The following is a 10,278-nucleotide window of genomic DNA, read 5'->3' as shown; positions in this document are numbered from 1 at the left end:
CCACCCTTTATTCCTTCACCAGGTTTAAGGTACATTTTTTAACTTGCAAACGAAAGTTTTGTCATTGACTCAGACATTAAAATCCCTTGTCTCCAAGAGCAATCATTCAATTCTGTCCCTCTCATTGTTAGAATAATATGTTCACTTTATTCTGCATACACCTCTCCTTTGCCCTTGTTTGCCTATTCTATTAAAGTTATATTCAGACATTTATTTCATTTTATATCAAAGAAACTGTATACATGTTCTTAATCTTTTTTTTTTTTTTTTTTTTTTTTTTTCAGACGGAGTCTCGCTCTGTAGCCCGGGCTGGAGTGCAGTGGCCGGATCTCAGCTCACTGCAAGCTCCGCCTCCCAGGTTTATGCCATTCTCCTGCCTCAGCCTCCCGAGTAGCTGGGACTACAGGCGCCCGCCACCTCGCCCGGCTAGTTTTTTGTATTTTTTAGTAGAGACCGGGTTTCACGGTGTTCGCCAGGATGGTCTCGATCTCCTGACCTCGTGATCCGCCCGTCTCGGCCTCCCAAAGTGCTGGGATTGCAGGCTTGAGCCACCGCGCCCGGCCACATGTTCTTAATCTTACAAAAAGTTCTGAGTAATTTTTTGCCTCATATTTGATTTTAAACTACCCAAGAAGCATTATTTTCTCATTTAGTATTTTAACTTTTCTAACCTAGGACTTTTATAGTAGATATTATGTCTTTTTCTAAATGCCTTGCTTCAATTTACATTTTAAATGTAATTTTTAAAAAGTGTATGTCTTAAATATTTGCATCTTGCAGCTCAGGCCTAAATATCCCTTAATAACAAATATTGTCTTTTTTCCTGTATATTTTTCACATATTTCAGTTGTGAGGTATATTGCCACAATAAAAGTTTTTGTCAACATAACAGAACACATAGGCAAAATATTGTTTCCAAGTGATTGATGATGTGATGCTTTCAGTCTAGCGACAATCCCTTGAAGTAATCATCATCCCTATATCTAATGAAATACGAAATAAATATTTCACTTTGTTTCTAAAATTCAGCCGACAAATATATAGCCTGTCACATACAGTCTGTAACACCAACATATAAAAACTAAAGCAGTTCCTTCTCCACTCCCACTGCTTCACTTGACTAGCCTTAAAATATAATAACAATAATAAAAAATAAAAGCAAAACGGTTCCTTAACTTATGTTTGAAATTTAGTGGATAGACTATCATAAAAGCACTTATATGTATGGAGGGCCTCTGTAAAATACAGACTTTTAACAGAAAAGTAGACATATATGATAGTTAAATTAAAAACACAATTATATATAGTACCATCACAAACGCACCAGGACTTGTTTTAGAATGCAAGATGTAATTGACTAAACCATTTAGGGCTAGACCTCTGAAACAAAAGGCATTCACACTTTGCGATTCTAGGGGGACAATATTATTCAAAATAGAAGCATGCAGAACCTTTACCTGATCATGATAAAAATCTTTCCTACTTGTTGTTAATCCGCCACAGCTTTTACAAGGTCAGCAAAAAGAGATTATCCCACAGTATAAGCTGATGGCCAAAATTATCCACTTTACTTTAGGTAACATAATATCTATTAACTGTAAATTTATTCTGAAAGAAAACAGATACATTTTTCTCAGAAATGTCTTTAGATGAAGATCTGCCACAACTGTTTTGCTCGCTTTTTAAAATTGTTTTTATTGATAAATAAATATATATGGATACAATGTGGTACAATACATGTAAATATTGTGAAATGGACAAATTAGGTTAAATAACATATCCTCCACCTCACATATTTATTACATTATGGTGAAACATTTGAGTTGTAGTATTTTAGCAGTTTTAAGATACGCACTTCATTATGAGTAACTGCTGTCACTTTGCTGTGCACCATATCACCAGAATGTATCTCTCCTTGCTGAAGCATTATCCCATTGAATAGTTCCCCTTTTCCCACCCCCCACTCTGCCCTGATCAGCCTGTGATAAACCGCCATTCTAATCCTAACTTCACCCCCGCCCTGCTCAGCCTCTGATAAACCACCATTCTAATCCTAACTTCACCCCCGCCCTGCTCAGCCTCTGATAAACCACCATTCTACTCCCAACTTACCTGCACCCCGGCCCTGCTTAGCCTCTGATAAACCACCATTCTACTCCCGACTTCCCCCTCCCCCGCTCAGCCTCTGATAAACCACCATTCTACTCCCAACTTCCCCCCGACCCCGCTCAGCCTCTGATAAACCACCATTCTACTCCCAACTTACGCCCCGCGACCCCGCTCAGCCTCTGATAAACCACCATTCTACTCCCAACTTACCCACCCACCCCCGTCCCACTCAGCCTCTGATAAACCATCATTCTACTCCCAACTTCCCCCTCCCCCGCTCAGCCTCTGATAAACCGCCATTCTACTCCCAACTTCCCCCTACCCTGCTCAGCCTCTGATAAACCACCATTCTACTCCCAACTTCCCCCCCCAACCTCCCCGCTCAGCCTCTGATAAACCACCATTCTACTCCCAACTTCCCCCCTACCCTGCTCAGCCTCTGATAAACCACCATTCTACTCTTAACATCTGTGAGTGCACATTTGTGGATTTCACATATAAGTGATATTATGAGATATTTGTCTTTCTGCGTCTGGCTTATTTTACTTAGTATAATATCCTCTAAATTCATCCATGTTTTTACAAATGACAGAATTTCATTCATGTATAAAGATAAGTAGGATTTTTGTATGCATCTTACATATACTTTCAACTTCCCACAGCTTTATTGAGATATTATTCATACTTTGTGTGATTCACTCATTTAAAGTACAAACTTCAAATTCTTTTAGTATATTAACTGGGTGGAGAAATAATCATCATAGTATAATTTTAGAACATTTTAATGTGCCTTAAAGAGACTTGTGCCCATTAGCAAACTTTCCCCCATTTTCTCCAGCCTTTCCTAAAGCCCTCCTAGTCTAGGCGACCACTTGTCTACTTTCTGAATATGAATTTGCCTATTCTGGACATTTCACATAAATGGAATCATTATAACACATAGTCATTTTTTACTCACTTCTTGCACTTCACATATTTTTAATGTTCATCCATTCTGGAGCATGCATTAACACTTTTTTCCCTTTTATTGCTAAATAAGATTCTATTTTATGGATTCATTTGATTTATCCACTCCTCAGTTGATGAACATTTCTGTTGTTTTCTACTTTTTGTTGCTATAAACATTTGTGTACTACTGTGTGTAGCATTTGTTTTGTTTTCTTTTTGGTAAATACACAGGAGTGGAATTGCTGCATCATGTGCTAAGTCTATGTGTAACATTTTGAAGAACTGCCAGACTGTTTTACATTTTGAAATCTCACCAGTGGTGTAGAAGGGTTCCAATTTTTCCACATATTTTTATCCATTCTTCAGTTGATAAGCACTTAGGTTGTTTCTAATTCATGGCTATTAGGAATAATGCTGCAATGAACATGAAATTGCAGATGTCTCTTTTTGACATCCTGATTGAAATTCCTTTGGACATATATCCAGAAGTGGGATTGATGGATCATAGGGTAAATATATTTATAATTTCTTGAGGAAGCTTCATACTGTTTTCCAAGATGGTTGTACTAATTTCCATTCCTACCAGCAGTGTACAGGGTTTCTTTTTCTCTACATCCTCATCAACACTTATCTTCTATCTCTTTTTATGATAGCCCTAGTAAAATGTGTGAGGTGATATCTCAGTGTGGTTTGATTTGCATTTCTCTGATAATTAGGAATGTTTGTGATTTTTTCATGTACCTGTTAGCTTTTTTGTATGCCTTAGGAAATGTCTATTCAGGTTCTTTGCTTATTTTTTTTAATAAGCATAATTTTTTCTTATTTTTGAGTAGGTTGAGTTACTTATATATTATTATATGAGCCCCCTTATCTGATGTATGGTTTAAAAATGTCATCCCATTTGTGGGTTCTCTTCACTCTATTATTGCTTTTTTCCTGTGGAAAAGCTTTTTAGTTTTATGCAATCTCATTTGTGTGTTTTTGCTTTTGTTGCCTGTGCTTTCGGAATAATCTACAGAAAATCATAGCTCAGGCCAATGTCAGACAGTCTTCTTCTCTATCTCCTTGTGGTAGTTTTACATTTCAGTTTTTAATTTTGATTTGATGCTTGTATAAAGAGAAAAATAAAAGTCAAATTTTATTCTTCTGTATGTGGATAGTCAGTTTTTTCTATACCATTTATTGAAAATAATTTTCTTTCTTCTTTGTGTATTTTTTAGTTATTTTATCAAAAAACCGATTGAGCACAGACATGTGGATTTATTTATGGGTTCTATATCCCTTTTCACTGTTCTACGTGTCTCTTTTTATGCCACTGCTATGCTGTTTCAATTACTACAGCTTGGTCATATAGTTTGTAATTGGGTCATCTGATGCCTCCAGCTTTATTCTTTTTGTTCAAGATTGCTTTGGTTAGTTGGGGTCTTTTGTGGTTCCATACAAATTTCAGGAGTAATTTTTCTATTTCTGTGAAGAATGACATTGGAATTTCATAGTGCTTACATTTAATCTGTAGATTGCTTTGGGTAGCATTGACACTTTTAAACTACTAATTTTTGAATTCATCAATAAAGGATGTCTCTCCATTTATTTATGCTATTTTAATTTTGTCATCAATGTGCTATAGTTTTCAGTGTGCAAATCTTTCACGTTCTTGATTAAATTTACTCCTGTCTTTTATATATTTATATATCTGTTTTGATTCTATTATAAATGAAATTGCCTTATCAATTTATTTTTCAGGTAATAGTTTGTCATTATTGTATAGAAACAATAATGGTATTTGTATATTGATTTTGTAACTATTAACTTCATTGAATTTCTTTATCGGCTTTAACCATTTATTTTGGTGGAGTCTTTAAGATGTTCTCTATCTTAAGATTATATTTTCAGAAAACAGAAAGAATCTTGCCTCTTCCTTCCCTATATGCATTTATTTTATTTCTTTGTCTTGTGTAATTGTTCTGGCTAGGCAATTACACATAATGTTTTCAGCATTTGTAATTTTACATCAAATCCATTCATTGTAACACATCGATTGCTACTTTTCAACTTGTAAACCTGGACATTTATCACTACTCTTCCCCCAGTACAGGAGTCCATGACGTGGTGTGAGCCCTACTGGGCCACAGTCCAGGGCAGGCTGGGTGGAAGTTCTCTCCTGCAAGAGTCCGTGACTCTGTGGAGGAAGAGTTCTCCAGTGCCTTAGTCCAGGGTGAGGCAGGGGTGGGGCTCCTTCAGTAGCTCAGTCCAGTGCGCTGCCCTGCAAGGGTCTTCCTGTGCAGGAGTACACAATGTGGCCGGAGTCCTACTGTGCCTTAGTCCAGGACGCCGGGTGCTGGGTCCTCCGGTGCCCTTGTCCCGGGCGCGGGGAGCTGGGTTCTCTGATGCCATAGTCCAGGGTGCGGCGGAACAGGAGTCCTGTGGCGCAGTAGTCCAGGGCGCACTGGACTGTGGATCCTCAGGTGCCACAGTGCAGAGCGCCACAGGGCGGAATTCCTGCCTTGCTATATCCAGGGTGCAGTCGGGTGGGGGTTCTCTTGTGCAGGAGTCCAGGACGGGACTGTGAAGGAGCGGGAGTCCTCCGTGTAGGAGTCCTGGGGTGCTGGAGTCCAGAGCGCAGTGAGGCTGGGTACTCTCGTGCCATAGAGTAGGGCTTGGTGGGACAGGGATCCTGCCCTGAGATAGTCCAGTGCTTGAGTCCACAGTAATGCAATGGTCTTCCAATACTGGAGTTTACGGCATGGTGGGGTCGGGGTCATTGCCTGACTTAGTTCAGGGCATACCAGGGCGGGGGTCCACAGTTGCCACAGTGAGGACCTCCGAGGAGTGTGGTTCCTGCCTTGCTGTAGTCGGGGGAGCAGGGGGCAGGAGTCCTCTCTTGTCAGAGTCTCTGGCACGGTGGGGCTGGGGGTTTTCCTATGCGATAGCCCTCGGGGCGGTGAGGCTGGGTCCTCCCGTGCCTTTGTCCAGGGCGCAGGGGGGCGACGGTCTTCGGTGGTGGAGTCCGTGGAGCAACGGGATTGGGGTCCTCCAGTGCTGTATTCCGGGCGTGGCGGAGTGGGGGACCTGTCCTGAGGTGGTGCAGGGCATGCGCGAGTGGCGGTCCTCCTGTGCCATAGTCCGAGGTGCGGAGGGGCGGGGGTCACCTCGTCCTATAGTTCGCCACACACGAGGCCCCAGTCCTGCTGTGCCTCAGTCCAGTGCGCCGGGGGACGGCTGTCCTGCTGTGCTGTAGGGCAGGACGCAGTGGAGCAGGGGTAGTCCAGAGAGCGCCCTGGCAGGGGGTCCTCCAGTGCTGGAATACAGCCCATGACGGGGAAGCGGTGTTACTGTGCCGGAGTCGGTTTGCAGGGTCCTCCCCTGCCATAGTCTAGGGGGAGACGGGACAGGGTTTTCTAGTGTAGGTGTCCAGGGTGCGGGGGGACAGGAGTCCTCTGGTGCAGGAGTCCAGGACGTAGCCGAGTGGGAGTCCACCAATGCCAGAGTCCAGGGCTCTGCGAGGCCGGATTTCCCATGCCAGAGTGTAGGAGGCGTTCAGGGAGGGTCTTGGCGTGCGGTAGTCCAGGGTGCGGTGGGGCAGGAGTGGTCCATATCTCCGTGGCGGGGATCCCTCTGTGCTGGAGTCCAGTGCTGAGCGAATTGGGGGTCCTTCCGAGCTGTAATCCAGGGCACTGCAAGGTATGGGTCCTCTGGTGCCCTAGTACAGGGGGTGTCGGGTCCTCCTGGGTCTTGGTCTAGGGCCCGGCAGGACTGGGGTCCTGGAGTCCACGAGGTAGCCCAAGTTGCCACAGGACCAGGTCCTCTGGAAACACAGTCCAGCGCGCTGAGGGGCAGGAGTAGTTCAGGGCGAGCCAGGGCCGGAGTTATCCAGAGCCAGAGTCCAGGGTGTGGAGGGGCGGGGGTTCTGCAGTGGCACAGTCCAGGACACCGCCGGGCGCTGCAGGGCCGGGATCCTCCGGTGCCTTAGTCCAGGGCCGAGAGGTCCTTCAGCAGCATAACCTAGCTCTTGGCATTGCAGGGGTCCATGGAGTCACCGGTCGGGGTCCTCCCGTGTTTTAGCCTAGGGCTGGGAGAGGACGGGGTCCTCCTTTGCCCTAGTCCAGGGCATTGTGAGGCCCGGCTCCTGAACACTTACTGTCTGTGCCACTACCGCGGCGGGGGAAAACTACACCATCTCAGGCAAGCCTAACAGAGCAGCTGTCCTTAAAAGATTCCCAGTTGAGCGTGGCTTGGAGCAGGCCTGAGAAGTGTGCCCTTAGATGGCTTCAAGGGCTCTGAGCAGTGTTTAAGGAATCCAGCTGACCTCAGTTACTCCAAGCCCTTTTCCACTCAGCAGAACTTCTTGCCAGTGGGTCCCCCATCTGCGGAGCCTTTTCATCATCCCAGATCCCCACAGGGTGGACTCCCTCTCATCCTCACGATCTCAGCTCAGGCCTCATTCATCACCACATTCCTGGCTCCAGGTCTGGCCCAGAAGAAATGGGTCAGATTAAGAGCTCAATGTGCTTTCATGGTCACTTTTCTTCAGCCCTCCTTTCTTTGTGCCAACATCTTTGGGTTTCCGGTTAAAGTTTTCAGCAGCTGCATGCAGCTCCATTTTTCTTACCAGGTAAGAGACTGTGCTTGAGTCCGCAGTAAGGCAATGTTCCTCCAATGCTGGGGGACTCCAAAAGTCTTCCTGAAAACAAAGGCACAATGCTTGTGACCAGAGAACTCCCAGTCCTCTCCCTGCATAGGAAAACTGGACTTCTCCGGAAGGCTCTAGTTCCTGGCAAATCTCTAGGGCCACTGAAATCGGCTGTCCCCCACCTTTGCTTCTGGTTCTGAAGGGACTGAAGTTGGGAATCCTTTCTAAGTCTCTACACACGGAGCCCTTCTTTTGTGGGAATGTTTTGCCATACACTAGGATTCTCATTTACCTTTCAGGGCCTTCAAGAATCCTGATGTGTTTTGGCTTCTGTTCCTGGCAGGGAGGCCACTGAACTGCTCTGGAGCTGAAGTTCAAATATTCATCACTGTTATTAAACCTTTATATAGCATGTTCTTTCTTTCTGGCAGGCTCATGGTTTGCTTGTATGTAGATGGGCTTGTATGTAGATGGAGTGGTTTGCGTCCTCATTAGGTAACACCCTCAGTCTTTCATGGTGAGATTGGCCATTTTATTTGTAACTCACTGTACAATCCATTTGCTCTTCCAGTGTCCCTTAGAAGGATGCAGAGTGTTCTGTAGAATGCCATAGAGACCTGGGCTTAAGGAAAATATTTGACCCAAAGTCCGCCAACTCACATGAGTATCTCCCCACAACTTGTACAGGGCTAGTCTCTGGGTGTATAGGAAATGAAACCGTGCCTGAGCAGATGTTACAAACACCCTCCCCTGAGAGACTCCAGGGCTGCTTTATTGAAGCACACCAGTGTGCTCTAATAAGCTCAGAATTGAGAGAAACATGTTTTCATTCCATCTTTCTTAAAAACTCCCTTTGTGACTTTAGACATAATAATAACACTGCCTGGGTAGTGAACACCTCTGTGCCAAGAAGTATGATGATCGTTGCCTGAGCTGTAATTCTCACCATAGTCCTGCAGGAGAGCTGCTATTACCTTATTTGGGGAGGACTTCACTGTTTTTACGGCTGAATAGTATTCTATTGTGTATATATACCACATTTTCTTTATCCATTCTTCTATTGATGAGTACTTAGATTGGTTTCATATCTTGGCTATTGTGAATAGTGCTGCAATAAACTGTGTGTGTTAATTTAAGTAAGCCAGAGAGTACCCAGATTATGTACTGTTTCTGGGTATGTCTGTGACAGTAGGTTCTGGGTGATATTAACATTTGAGTTGGTGACCTTAGTAAAATAGAGTGCCCTCCCCAAAGTGGTTGGGCATCAATCTGTTGAGGGCCTGAACCGAACAAAATGTGAAGGAAGGAGGAATTCACCCCTTTTCCCTCTGCTTCCTGACTGAGCTGGGATATCTCATCTCATCTTTTCTAAACCTTTGACTGAAATTTATGTCATCAGTTCTCCTAGTGATGGTAGCAGCAGGCTTTCCAGAGCAGCTGCTGTGTGGACACCAGCTGCAGCAGGGGAGGTGCAATCAGGCCTAGGACTAGGTGGGAACCCCCTCAACTACTGAGTTGGCAGGGTAGGGCCCCATGCTCCCGGGTGCAGCTACAGCCACCCAGCTGCAGCTCTAGACCCAGCTGTCACTCTACTCTCAGGGACCCAGGAAATCCCCTGCCCCTGCAGGCTTCAAAGTGCCTGCTCCATCTCCCTGGCCTCTCCCCACTCCCAGTGCCTGCTCTGGGGCAGAGCAAAGTTGTGGCCAAGTCTGAGTGCTGTCAAAACCTGACCAGGTGTGCATGAGCTCAGCACAGTGCTGACATACCAGCCCCATCACCTTGACTTCCTCTGGACTTTGAGCACCGAAGAGCACAGGAGTGGGGCCAAAGGGGCTGAGGGTAGCTCGGCACAGGCCTGTGGGCTCCTCTCTGTGTGGACAGCCTGGGCACCATGGATGGCATGTTAAAGGCAGACAGGTTCCTAGGCGGGAAGGAGTGGGTCCCTGTTGAAACCTCAACTTCAGGCCACTGAGGGCCTGAAGTCTAGGTGCCAGGCTGCCAGTCCTGGGTGAAGTCCATGGCCCAGAATGAGAACTTCATTGATGACCAATTAGCCAATCAGATCTGCTGGTGGCTGCCCATGGACCAATCACCACACGCTTCCTCCATTTTGGAAACATAAAAACCCCAGAAACAGCCAGACTCCTACTCTTGCTAGGATGACCTGCCCATAGAAAGGAGCTGCCCACTTTGAGTCTCCTGAAAGCTGTCTGTTGCTTGGGGAAGCTTCTCTTCATCTTGCTCATCCTCCAGTTTTCTGCTTACCTCATTCTTCCTGGTCACAGGATAAAAACTTGGGACCCGCCAAATGGTGGAACTAAAAGAGTTGTAACAGAGCTAAAATATCCCCCCACCACTACCACTTGCCTATGTTGTGGGCAATGAGAAGGAGAGAAAAGTTGTGGCCCTTCTGGGAGCCCAGACCTCAGGGCTTCCTAAGCCAGGGCTGTGACACACTGTAACACCCTCTTTGGAACTCTGCAGATCCTGGCATCTCTGAGCTCTTGGGTACCATCACATCCCGCTTGTCTAGATGCTGGTGCCGGCAGCAGAATCCACTTGCAGTAAGTCTGGTCCAGCCTCAGCCTCAC

The 10,278-nt window shown here is 45.4% G+C and overlaps 1 pseudogene; it reads right to left on the bottom strand.

The window, feature by feature from the left end:
- Positions 1-5,007: 5,007 nt before the first annotated feature.
- Positions 5,008-7,421, bottom strand: LOC144331495 (uncharacterized; annotated as a pseudogene).
- Positions 7,422-10,278: the final 2,857 nt, after the last annotated feature.

The sequence above is a fragment of the Macaca mulatta genome, chromosome 10, assembly GCF_049350105.2.
Source record: "Macaca mulatta isolate MMU2019108-1 chromosome 10, T2T-MMU8v2.0, whole genome shotgun sequence".
NCBI lineage: Eukaryota > Metazoa > Chordata > Mammalia > Primates > Cercopithecidae > Macaca > Macaca mulatta.
This window is presented reverse-complemented; position numbering and strand designations above follow the sequence as displayed.